The 13,374-nt window shown below is 32.8% G+C and overlaps 1 long non-coding RNA gene across 2 annotated transcripts; it reads right to left on the reverse strand.

Annotated features, from left to right (window-relative positions):
• Positions 1-5,041: 5,041 nt before the first annotated feature.
• On the reverse strand, positions 5,042-13,172 carry LOC127704833 (uncharacterized). 2 transcript variants are annotated; one of them, XR_007983534.1, is made up of 3 exons: positions 13,132-13,172; positions 6,225-6,330; positions 5,042-5,681 (listed from the first exon to the last, which is right to left on the reverse strand). It is a non-coding gene; the product is annotated as an uncharacterized LOC127704833 (long non-coding RNA). The 2 variants fall into 2 exon arrangements; XR_007983535.1 differs by lacking the exon at positions 13,132-13,172 and adding an exon at positions 12,923-12,981.
• Positions 13,173-13,374: the final 202 nt, after the last annotated feature.

The raw sequence follows: 13,374 nt of genomic DNA on the forward strand, positions 1-13,374 counted from the left end.
TTAGTGTTTAAACAGTGCGATTTTGTCGAAAGCAGGTGCACAGGTAAAATTCGAATGAAAATCGTACGGTGTAAACGCACCTTTACAACAATCCAGTACTTCCGACATTAAATTAACAAAATTCATGCCACAGCCACAACAAAAAAAAAAATAATAGTTTTGTTTCAATATTTCATAATATATATATATCAGAGTTTACGCTAGTAAGTACTTTCTACTTCAATTTATAAACCACACTGCGGACGTAAAAGAAAGCAATGTAAACAGCGGTTTTGATAATTACGAACCTACAAATGTTTATTATGTGATTCTATAAGATACATTACTTTGTTCTTACCTATCGTTACATTTGTAAATGTTCGCTTTGAATCCATGTCTGTACCAAACTCACTGTTGGTGGATACTTCATCATAGCCTTTAAAAATAAATCTCTAGACACATTTTGATATAACAATTATAAGATCCGAAACCGATTTATTTTCAATGAATTCAAGAAGTCATTATAAAAAATATTCTATCAAAACCAATGTATTCAAAGGACAAGAAAATAAAAATAAAAAAAAAACATATTTTTTGATAACTCTAACAATAATTATCTTAATCATATGAATAGAAGTTGAAGTATCTGTTTGGAATTAATTGTAAAGTAGTGTTTTGTTTAGTATTTATTTCAATATTAAAGTACAATTATATAAAACAAGATTGTGAAAGATATGTTATTTTTCTTTTTACCTATTGTCACATTTGAAAATGTTCTTTTGAACTGCATGTCTGTTCGAAACTCATTTCTTGTGGATTCTTCTTCAAAGCCTTAAATGCATAAAAATTACATAGCTATGCTTATATTGATCTATCTTTTCATTAAAACTAGTATATAGCGAACTAGTTGTTCTCGTCTATAACAACCCTTTATTAAAATGTTGTGACATGCTGTAGAAATATTAATGTTTGAATTTAGTTTTCTTCTGTCTGGTATTAAGAAAACATTGTTTATATCAGGATCAGTTAAATGGTTCGATTGCTTTTTTATATTAAGATCTCCAATTTGGAGGGGGGGGGGGGGGGGGGGGGGTTCCAAAAAAAGACTAACAATAGAATATCTTTATAGTTTTATATCGAATTAACTTTCATAATATCTAATGATAATCAATTTATGAATGTAACGTAAATCGTAAGTAATAATTACCTTTTTCTAAAATCAATATGTAAAGTCTATTTTCCTTGAATTTTATGCTTTAGACAATTTGAAATACATGAATGTGTTTACAATTGTTTACATCTCCATGTTTATCATCTTTACAACAGGCTATAAACACACTGTTTATATGATCAATTAATTACTTAGATTTTACCAGTATTCTCTGTTGAAAGTATATTCGTGGTTTTCACGTCCTCTCCAAACTCACTTTCAGTGGACAATTCTTTGAAGTCTTAAAAAAGTAAACAAATACATGACTGACAGGACTTACATTGCTATTATACGTTTGGTTTTATTTTGTTTGCTGTTGTTCCGAATTTCAGTTTCAACATAGAATTATGACCTTTTTCTTATGACTGAACTGCGTCGGATAGAAATCGACTTTATGCAAGTGCACGTATTCATGTACATGTATAAGACTTTGATTGATTTTAAAACATTCTAAAATGAAATAAAAGTTGAATTTTGATCTGTTTTGTGAGGTTCTTAATTCAACTAATTTTTCAAAAAGTTACAAACTTTGCATATAGATATTTTTCAACCCGGAATAAGTTCACAGATCTGTTGATATTCATTTGCATAAGGTCGATTTCTATCCGACCCCGCTAAGGTTTTGTTTCCATATTTGACGAACTTGTTAATAACGATACCAAAGGGACATTCAAACTCATCAGTCGAAAATAAACTGACAAATCCATTGCTAAAAGAAAGACCAACAGACAAACAGACAAACAACAGTACACAAAACACTACATAAAAAACTAACGACAGAGCAACACGAACCCCACCAAAAACTGGGGGTAATCTCATGTGCTCCGGAAGGGTTAGCAGAATCTGCTCCACATGTGGCACCCGTCGTGTTGCTCGTGTTAGTACAAAACCGGTGATAAGTCTTATTCGGTGTGTCACACTCATACCACATCTTCTTATATCTATATAATCAAAGAGATAATTCAGATGTTTTCATTTGAAACTTTATTTAAATTTTAACAGCATTTGATTACCGTAATAACAGGTAGTTGCTATCAAGGAATGAATTAAACCATGAGTTCATACGAATTAAATTAAGAGAAATTCAGGAGAAATTGCTTAACTAATAATCATTTCATTTTACGCAGCCGTTAGCGGTTTGCTTATTTTGTTTTAAGTAAGTGCTGCTTTGAATAAAACTGACGTTTCTATAATTTTCCCAAATGTTGTTTGACATGGCTGCATGATATAATTTTAACAAAAAATCATCTCTTTAAATAAATTGTGTATGACACACAAAGACAAAAATCGATACATCAAATTAAAAAGAAAATCGACATTGTTTTTAATTTTCCTTAAAAAATCAAGAAAGAGGACAGAATCTTTTGATTATCCCAAAATTGTTGTTGTGAGATATAACGGTTCTTCATATGTTTTCTGTTTCCATATACATTATTTATTGTGCGACTTAAGGATGTAGTCAGGTCAGGTTTAGGAATTTTAGTCAGATGTTCAGACTCCTTGGGATTTTTCCTATGATACAGGGTAAAATATTCACCCAATTTTCTTTTCATAGACGACTTCAATAGCTCAGAACAAGGTCATTACCAAAATGTAAGCAGATTCTAGATTTTTTTTCTAATTATTTGAGACCCAAATAATGCCAATGCTAAATAGAAGGTAAAAGTCCGAGTTCTCCTTTTTCTGCCATATTTTAAAAATCAAATATCTCAAAAAGGAGTTCCATAACCTATCAATATTTTTAGTACATTTCGTTCCTGAATTAATGCTCTTCTGACTTATAGTATCAATTTTAAATTCTAGATTTTTTTAATTTCACCTTATTACATCCTTATGTCTTGAAAAGTTAAAAAAATATATCAAGATGTTAACATTTAAATGGTTTCAGGGTAGAGAAATAAACTCAGCCTAACTTTTTTATCTGTTCAGTTGCTAACGTGAAAGTAGATGGATATGAATAATCTACGTTACAAAGTTTTCGAAAATAAGTATTTGCAAATGACACATAATGGAACGGTCGTTCTCATTGTATGATATAAAAGATGTCTTAAAAGACTTTTGACATATTCATGTTTACGTATCGGGGAAAATGTAAATATTTTAACGTGCTAACATTTGGTTTTTTTTTCACAGACAGAAATCTGTTTAACTTATATATTGATTGCTTGAACCATGTATCTGATATATTGATAGGTTCATTGTGAGTGAAAAAAAGGGATATCGCTTGATATCAACTCGAGTTATTTAATTTCAATTTAGCAATAAGCAAGTTTTTGACGGGTTTATTATTATCATTGAAATCCAACAACGAGAGTTTCGTATCACTTATTCATATCACACGCCTTTCAGTGTGGTACTGTGAATATCTATTCATGTAGGACATGCACAACAGGCCACAACAATAGGGGGAATTTATATACATACCTGGACAAGGAGACACTGAACATAGCCTTGTGTTGAATTGGAGTCCTGTACAGTCCGAACCTCCATTTAAAGGAGATGGATTTGTACATGATCTTCGTCTAGTCCACAAACCACCGCCACATGTTCTGGTACATTCACTCCACGCAGACCATTGGCTCCAGTTACCATTAACTATAAGGAAAGATTACGTTTATGGTGGCAAATATAGTTTCTGTTACAATTACCTATGAACTAATCAAGAACGAAATTACCTGGATTATGTTGTAGCGCCAAAGTAGAAAACGACACCGGTGACCACAGATTTATTCGATGATTATAAACACATTACTCAATTGCATTCCACAACAAATCGGAAAAGTCCTGACAGTTATTCATGGATTATAATGATAAGAATACGAGGAGTTGCGAGTATGCTTATGGATCTACGGACTATGAATTACCAACAAATGATAAAAAATTTAAAGGACTAATCAATGTCAATAAACACTGCCGATATTCAAAACGATTAGGGACTCGGAACGATTTAGAGATTGAGATCTGGGTATTGTACATTTATGTATACCCGTATATATTTATTTAGACTAAGTAAATGTGGACAAAGACTCGTATTTTGATGGGTTAATTGTGGCAATGACTGGTGCAGGGGTGGATTCTGGTTGGTGCCAGCATGACGCTCTAAAATCTAGAAATCTATTCTGTTTTTGGTCGGCGAATGTGGACACTGAACAGTCTCCGGGACAAGTTTGCACTTCCGCTGAGTGCAAAAGTTGTCACCTTAATTTTTGGAGTTAAGTCAAAATGAAGTTGATAACTTGGTTGGTATTGGTTCCCTGATATTTGTCCTAAAAAAATTTGGCTCTAGCACCACTGTTGAAAAAGTTATGCCCCGTTTTTCAACAATTTCCTCAGAGGAAAAGTAGTTTTCCTCAAGGGAAATCAAATTTCCCTGAAGGAAAAAGATTTTTCCTTAAGGGAAATTGTATTTTCCTCAAGGGAAAAACATTTCCCTTAGGGAATTTGCTGCATTAATATTTCCTTTGAGGAAATTCTATTTCCTGTGAGGAAATTTGCGGCTTCAAATTTTCCTTTGAGGAAATTCTATTTCCTGTGAGGAAATTTGAGGCTTCAAATTTTCCTCTGAGGAAATACTTTTTCCTGTGAGGAAATTTGCGGCTTCAAATTTTCCTTTGAGGAAATACTTTTTCCTGTGAGGAAATTTTGTCAACAGCAATTTCCTGTGAGGAAATTTTTGACAAACACTTTTCCTTGAGGGAAAATTCAAGACCACAAATTTCCTCTAAGGAAAACATTGTTCTCCAAATTTCCTCTATGGAAATTTCTCTTATTCAATTTTCCTCTATGAAAATTTCATAACAGTAAAAACAGAATGAATATAATTTTTCCTGAGACTGAATAATTGATACAAAAGATAATTAAAACTTTAATAAAATGTTCACTGATGAGTAACATGACATACAAAAACAATAGGCTAGCTGTTTGAGACAATACAATAATAAGCAAAACGCTATGAATATCATACTATTTGTGATGTTATTAATATTGTGCTCATATTTGCAGATTAAAAAAATAACCACTTTTCATGTTAATTTAACATTTCTGCTGCGTACAATTATTCAATCCCCTACAAAACAGTTCAGTGCATAAATAATTCCATCCACCAGACATCTTCCTTCAATTGGTAGAGAATACATTTTTGCAATTTGTTCTTCGAACATCTTCCTCTATATAGTTGAAATGACAGAGCTATGTACATGAATGGATAAAGCAGGTGTTTATTTCGACAAAAAAATACTATTTTTTCTACATTTCTCCCTAATCCTTCAGTGTAGGTTGTTGCAATTACACAATTGTGTTCTTGTGCATCTATGATTGTACTCCATTTTGTTTACAGCCATTTTGTAGAAATTTCCTATTTTCTTTTTCCAGGTAAGCACACATTTCATTTCACATTAATCCAATTAGCACACAATGTAGAAAAGTATTAACCTTAAGTTTCCTCTTCTGTATTGATCTGTTGATGATCATGAAAACCAAGAAGTCTCTGCACCTATAAATACACAAAATATAAATTGAGAAAAAAACAGCAATATGAAATAAGCTTATTTTATCATGTTTAATATGAACATTTTGAGAAACTTAAATTTGATATTCCTACTAATCATGATTATGAGTTCTGTTATTTCAGTGCTTTGTGTCCAAGACTTAATATCAGTTGTTTTAGTGCCTTGCAGTGATAATGAGTTGAGCCACTTGCAACAGTTTTTACAGTTTGTTCATATGTTGTGCTATTTGAACCACTGTCCTAGATTATGGTTAGGTGGAGTGCTCGCAGACATGATTTTTTTATTACTTGTTATTGGCTTTGAACTAATTTGGATTGTTTAAATCTTTTCATGTTGGGGTCTTTATTGGCTGACTTATAAGGTATGGTTTTTCTCATTATCGAAGGCCGTCATTGGTCTTTAATTGCTTGCATCCACTTCATTGAACTCTGGTGGATAGATAACTCATTTACCATACCACATCTTCTTATTTTTATAATAGTCATCATTCAAGGGCAATCACTTTTATTATTTAGAAGTGGTCTTACCATTTAGGCCTTGTTGTCTTCTGTTTGTCTTGTTTTGCCGATCATTTCTACTGTACAGTTGTAATTGTTTATATTTTTCTTTATCTTCTATATTTCTTGCCCTAAACTTAAAAAAGGTAAAAACTATAATTTAATGACAGTCACTATAACTATTATTATACATCAGTATGTGTTTTTCTATATACCATGATATAAAAAAGAATGAAATATTTGTGCTATTTCATTTCACAGACTATTTGCCAGTCAACAGTTTCAAAGACATAACCACGGTCAATAGTTTAACAAACAAACATTCCCGTACTTTTTCATCGTGTTCATACTAATTTTCAATGGACAACAATGACGTGATTAACTATTCTTCTATGATTTGTGTGCTTGACAACATTAAACTCTGAAATATTGTTAACAGTATAATCTGTATGTGTCTGTCGTCAAAATTTCAAATTAATATATTACTTACAGAAGCAATTAAAACAAGAGGCTCACAAAATGAATGTGGTCTAAGAACTTAAAAATTTCTAATTTACCTATTCAAACCGTATCATTATTATTTGCTTTTATATATAAATCAGAAATAACCAATTTAAAATGGAAAATTTTAAAGAAAACAAAAGGAAAGTAAAATGCTCCGCAGGGCGCAGCTTGATACGACCGCAGAGGTCGAACCCTGAACAGTTGGGGCAAGTATGGACACAACATTCAAGCTTGATACAGCTTTGCATTTGGGTTGTGATTAAATATTTGACACAGCATAGGTTTCTGACACAGAATGAATGTGGTCTAAGAACTTAAAAATTTTAAATTGGACATTCACCTATTATGGTCCAATATCCAAAATCTAAAATCTAGATTCATCATATCAAAGAACCCCAAGAATACAATTTTTGATGAAATCAAACAAAGTTTAATTTTGGACCCTTTTGACCTCAATGTGGACAAAGTTGATAACGGGGCCACAAAAACAAAAATCTAAATACATGGTTAGATTCAGCATATCAAAGAACCCCATATATTCAATTTTTGTTGAAATCAAACAAAGTTTAATTTTGGACCCCGATTTGGACCAACTTGAAAACTGGGCCCATAATCAAAAATCTAAAATGTATATACATGTTTAGATTCAGCATATCAAAGAACCCTAAGAATTCAATTTTTGTTAAAATCAAACTAAGTTTAATTTTGGACCCTTTGGACCTTAATGTAGACCAATTTGAAAACGGAACCAAAAATTAAGAATCTAAATACACGGTTAGATTCGGCATATCAAAGAACCCCAATAATTCAATTTTTGATGAAATCAAACAAAGTTTAATTTTGGACCCTTTGGACCTCAATGTGGACCAATTTAAAAACGGGGCCCAAAATCCAAAAACTAAATACACGGTTAGATTCAGCATATTAAAGAACCCCAAGAATTCAAGAATAAAACCCCATTGAAATTGGTCAAGAAATAAGCAATTTATACGAAGTATCTTCTTTTGCACAATACTGTGCAATTAAATATTTCTTGCTATTGCGCAATACTGTACAATTGACAATTTCTTGCTATTGTGCAATATTGTGCTATTGGATATTTCTTGCTATTGCGCAATACTGTGCAATTGAAGATTTCTTGCTATTGCGCAATACTGTGCAATTGAGGATTTCTTGCTATTGTGCAATACTGTGCAATTGAAAATTTCTTGCTATTGCACAATACTTATTATATAATAATTTACACATCCTGTTTGGTGTGTATCTCCTACCATATCATTATTATTTGCTTTTAAATATAAATCAGAAATAACCAACTTGAAATGGAAAATTTTAAAAGAAAAAAAAAGGAAAAAAAAAATCCCCCCCCCCCCCAAATTTTTTGAACCCCCTTATGATTCATCACCCCCAAACTCAATCCCAGCCTTCCCTTTGTGGTATGGTACCTTGCAGTACAATTTCAGAGAGATCCATACACTTGAACACAAGTTATTGTCTGGAAACTAGAAAAATGTGTTTTTTGGCCCCTTTTTGGTCCCGAATTCCTAAACGTTTAGGGCAATTACCCCCAAACTCAAACCCAGCTTTCCCTTTGTGATATGAAACCTTGTAGTACAATTTCAGAAAGATCCATACACTTACACACAAGTTATTGTCCTGAAACTAGAAAAATGCAGGTTTTTTGCACCTTTTTGGCCCCTAATTCCTAAAATTTTGAGGCAATTACCTCCATCATCAATCCCAGCCTTCCCTTTGTGGTATGGTACCTTGCAGTACAATTTCAGAGAGATCCATACACTTGAACACAAGTTATTGTCTGGAAACTAGAAAAATGCTTATTTTTGGCCCCTAATTCCTAAACGTTTCGGCAATTACCCCCAAACTCAATTCCAGCTTTCTCTTTGTGATATGGAACCTTGTAGTACAATTTCAGAAAGATCCATACACTTACACACAAGTTATTGTCATGAAACTAGAAAAATGCTTGTTTTTTGCCCCTTTTTTGGCCCCTAATTCCTAAAATTTTGAGGCAATTACCCCCAAAATCAATCCCAGCATTCCTTTTGTGATATGGAACCTTGTGGTACAATATCAGAGAGATCCATACACTAACACAGAAGTTCTGTCTGGAAGTTACAAAAATGCTTATTTTTGGCCCCTAATTCCTTTACTGTTGGTTCCATAACCCCCAAAATCAATCCCAACCTTCCTTTTGTGGTATTGAACCTTGTGGTAAAATTTCATAGAGATCCATTCACTTAAACTAAAGTTAGAGTTCGAAAACCAATGTGTCTTTGGACGACGCCAGACGACGACGACAACGACGCCAACGCCAACGCCAACGTCATACCAATATACGACCACAAAAATTTTTTTGCGGTCGTATAAAAAGTAAAAAAAATCCCCCCAAATTTTTTGAACCCCCTTATGATTCATCACCCCCAAACTCAATCCCAGCCTTCCCTATGTGGTACTGTACCTTGCAGTACAATTTCAGAGAGATCCATACACTTGAACACAAAGTTATTGTCTGGAAACAAGAAAAATGCTTGTTTTTTGGCCCCAAATTCCTAAACGTTTAGGGCAATTACCCCCAAACTCAATCCCAGCTTTGCCCCTGTGATATGGAACCTCGTAGTACAATTTCATAAAGATCCATACACTTACACATAAGTTATTGTCCTAAAACTAGCAAAATGCTTGTTTTTTGCCCCTTTTTTGCCCCTAATTCCTAAAATTTTGAGGCAATTACCCCCAAAATCAATCCCAGCCTTCCCTTTGTAATATGGTACCTTGCAGTACAATTTCAGAGAGATCCATACACTTGAACACAAGTTATTGTCTGGAAACTAGAAAAATGCTTATTTTTGGCCCTTATTCCTAAACATTTTGGGCAATTACCCCCAAAATCAATTCCAGCTTTCCCTTTGTGATATGGAACCTTGTAGTACAATTTCAGAAAGATCCATACACTTACACACAAGTTATTGTCATGAAACTAGAAAAATGCTTGTTTTTTACCCCTTTTTTTTGGCCCCTTATTCCTAAAATTTTGAGGCAATTACCCCCAAAATCAATCCCAGCATTCCCTTTGTGATATGGAATCTTGTGGTACAATGTCAGAGAGATCCATACACTAACACACAAGTTATGTCCGGAAGTTACAAAAATGCTTATTTTTGGCCCCTAATTCCTTAACTGTTGGTACCATAACCCCCAAAATCAATCCCAACCTTCCTTTTGTGGTATTGAACCTTAAGGTAAAATTTCATCGAGATCCATTAACTTCAACTAAAGTTAGAGTGTGAAAACCAATGTGTCTTTGGACGACGATGATGCCGCCAACGTCAACGTCATACCAATATTTTGACCACAAAATAAAAACTGCAGTTTCCTTAAAATTACCAATCTAGTGGCAGCAACCCAACAATGGATTGTTAGATTCATCTGAAAATTTAATGGCTGTTAGAACTTGACATAATGAACAATTTTACCTCACATAAGATTTGCTCTAAATGCTTGTGTTTGAGATATAATCCAAAAACTGCATTTTACCCCTATGTTCTATTTTTAGACATGGCAGCCATGTTTATTGATGAAACAGAAAAATAAACACAAGCTTTATTCTAAATACCCTAAGGATCATTCAGCCTCAGTTTGGTTGGAATTGGTTCAGTAGTTTCAGAGGAGAAGATTTTTTAAAGTTAGAAAAAATGATAAACAAATTGTGTAAAATTGTCGTTAAAGTGCAATAACTCCTTAAGAGGTCCATTGACAATTTTGGTTATAGAAACTTATCTGTAGATCTTACTTTGCTGAACATTTTTGCTGTTTACAATTTATCTTTATCATTAATAATATTAAAGATAATAACCAAAAACTGCAAATATTTCTTGAAATTACCAATTAAGTGACAGCAACCCAACAATCATGACAATGGGTTATTACATTCATCAGAAAATTTCAGGGCTGATAGAACTTTGAATACCTAATGAACAATTAACTCTGTGTCAGATTTGCTCTAAATGCTTTGGGTTTTGAGATAAAAGCCAAAAACTGCATTTACCCCTATGTTCATATTTAGCCATGACAACCATGTAACAAAACACAAACTTTATTGTAAATACCCTAAAGATCATTCAGCTTAAGTTTGGTAGGAATTAGTTCAGTAGAGGAGAAGATGTATGAAATAGTTTACACCCGACGGACGCCAATGGTTGACGAAAAACAACGACAGACGACGATGGACGCCAAGTGATGGCAAAATCGCACTGTTCCTTCGGAATGATGAGCAAAAAGGCAAATTTAAAAAATTGCGCTGGCTCTATCCAAAAGAGATTTTAACAGTGTAGTGTACTACTTTTGGGACAGGACATATTAACATAATAGAAAAATCTATAAGCTATAACTCAAAATATGGACAATTTTATGTTTAAAGGGTTTTTAATTTAGTTTGACAACTTCACAGACATACTAATATTTGACCTTTTCAAACTATACCAAATCACTACTTAGGCCCCAAAAAATATATGTCTGTTTAAGGTTACATACTTTAAAAAAAAAGGCTAGGTAGGTCGGTATTTTCATTTTATTTTTTGCGACATGATTTTGAGTCATGCCGTTTCGTCTTGTCGTGGTCTGAGTTGATCCTTGGCCAATTTTACCCGTTATTTTAATGATTGGATTATTTCCCTTGGTTATTGGTTGGGGAAAAAATGGCGGCAAAGTGTTTATTTCATCACATGAGTCACGAATTTCCTTATAACAGCTGTCATATTCACGATTGTGAACATTGGGACGTATCAGGCAATTGATTTATATTATTGGCAACACAAACTTCATTTTTGACACGAGTTCAGTTAATCTTTGCTTTTACGACGGAAATAAAATGACTTAGGGTCAGCGCTCAAAAGGACGGTCGGTCAGGTAACCGTAAACAGACATATATTTTTGTTTGGCCTTAAGGATGTTCGCTACTCCGTTTCAAAATAACAAGCTTTTTAAAAGAATATGAATAAAGGAACTAAAAAAACAGAAAAAATGAAGGGTCCGTGTGCTTGTTTTTAAGATATAAGCCATTAAAAATTTGGCAGGAAGTGATTCTCTCTAGATTTTTCATACACTTAACACTGGCACCTTTTTTTTTCAAAAGCTATGGAAAAATAACAAGGATTTTATAAGATTTTCAAATATGGCTTTTTAAACTATGTAATAAAAATATGAATAGAAAAGTAGGGGTTTGCGGGCAAAATTTTTTAATGGCACTGCATGGATAAAACCAGAGGATTCCGAATATCTGGTAAAAATGTTATTCATCCGCAATAAATTTGGAAGGAGTATGAAAATAATTTGCAAGTTATACACTATATCCACACTAGAGACCTAATAGAGTAGAAATACTAATTTTAATCAAACTTGGCATGAACTAAGATTAGAGAATTATAAGACAGTTTACCTAGTTTCATGGCAATAGCCTACATACATTAAAGACTATAAGTTTGAACTTTGGGTGTTAATTTTTTGCTGTTTAAAGTTTAACGTTTAACTATCAAAATTTGGGCCTACATAATTTAAATATTGCAAAAAATTGCTTTTTAAATGTCTTTATAACTATTTATATATAATTGTGTATGTCACATGTATGTACATAATGTATTTTAATGTAAAGCAGCTCAATACTCATTTGCTGTCTCAGATTTATTTCAATTCTTCAAAAGTCAAATTTATATGAGCCTATGCCTAAAATTAGAGATTTCAAAATTAAGGGGGGGGGGGGGGGGGGGAAGCAGCTAATATAAAAATTCTTCATGTATATTTAAAAAATTATTTGTATTTCAAAAGGAAAAAAAGTTACTTATCTGCTTATAGCATACCACATGAGTAGAACAAGGTCCCATTAGGCCATGGAAGACTGAATAACATTTAAGGTCAATATATAGGCAGTAACACATTTTTACATGTATATGAAAAGGCATATACATAAGCCAGAGGAAATAAAAAAGTGTTTCTTTTTGGTAATTTGTAGGCTAAGGTGACATCATACAAGAAGTATGAGTGATTCTCAAACTAAAATAAAATAATTTCATCCCCCTACTTCATTGTACTTACTTTTTATGCATAAAAAATATAAATAAATAAATTTTAAAGTAATACATGGTCCACACTAGGAAATCTTTTTGTAAAAAATGAAAATCAATGGATGATAACTGTGTACTTGGACTAACAATTAAGATTTCACATGCTGAAATGTCTCGTCAGTCCAATCTCAATCAGTGAAATAAACTGTTTGGTTTTTTTTAAAGTCATATGGAAGTAGTCCAAATAATTATGACGCATTGCAAGGCTTTTTTTTCTCTCTCTGACGCCGTAGGAAGGAGAAGTGAGTTGACATAACATGTATGTTATCATGCAAAATCAACAGTAATGAGTATACCTTTGATTGTCATCGTCCCACTGCAAATTAATGGATCATTATTACTAGGGGAGGGTTACACTAATGTCCTGACCAATGTCCTGACGAATGTCCTGACCGATATGAAAAATGCTAATAACTTTTTTGTTCTTCGAAGAATCGACTTCAAATTTGATATCAAGGAAGACTATAACATGAGATATAGTAATATAAGAAAAAAAATTGAAAAAAATAATTTTAAGAGTTAGAAAACTTGACCTGACC

Source organism: Mytilus californianus, unplaced genomic scaffold (genome assembly GCF_021869535.1).
Source record: "Mytilus californianus isolate M0D057914Y unplaced genomic scaffold, xbMytCali1.0.p SCAF_6, whole genome shotgun sequence".
Taxonomy (NCBI): Eukaryota; Metazoa; Mollusca; class Bivalvia; order Mytilida; family Mytilidae; genus Mytilus; species Mytilus californianus.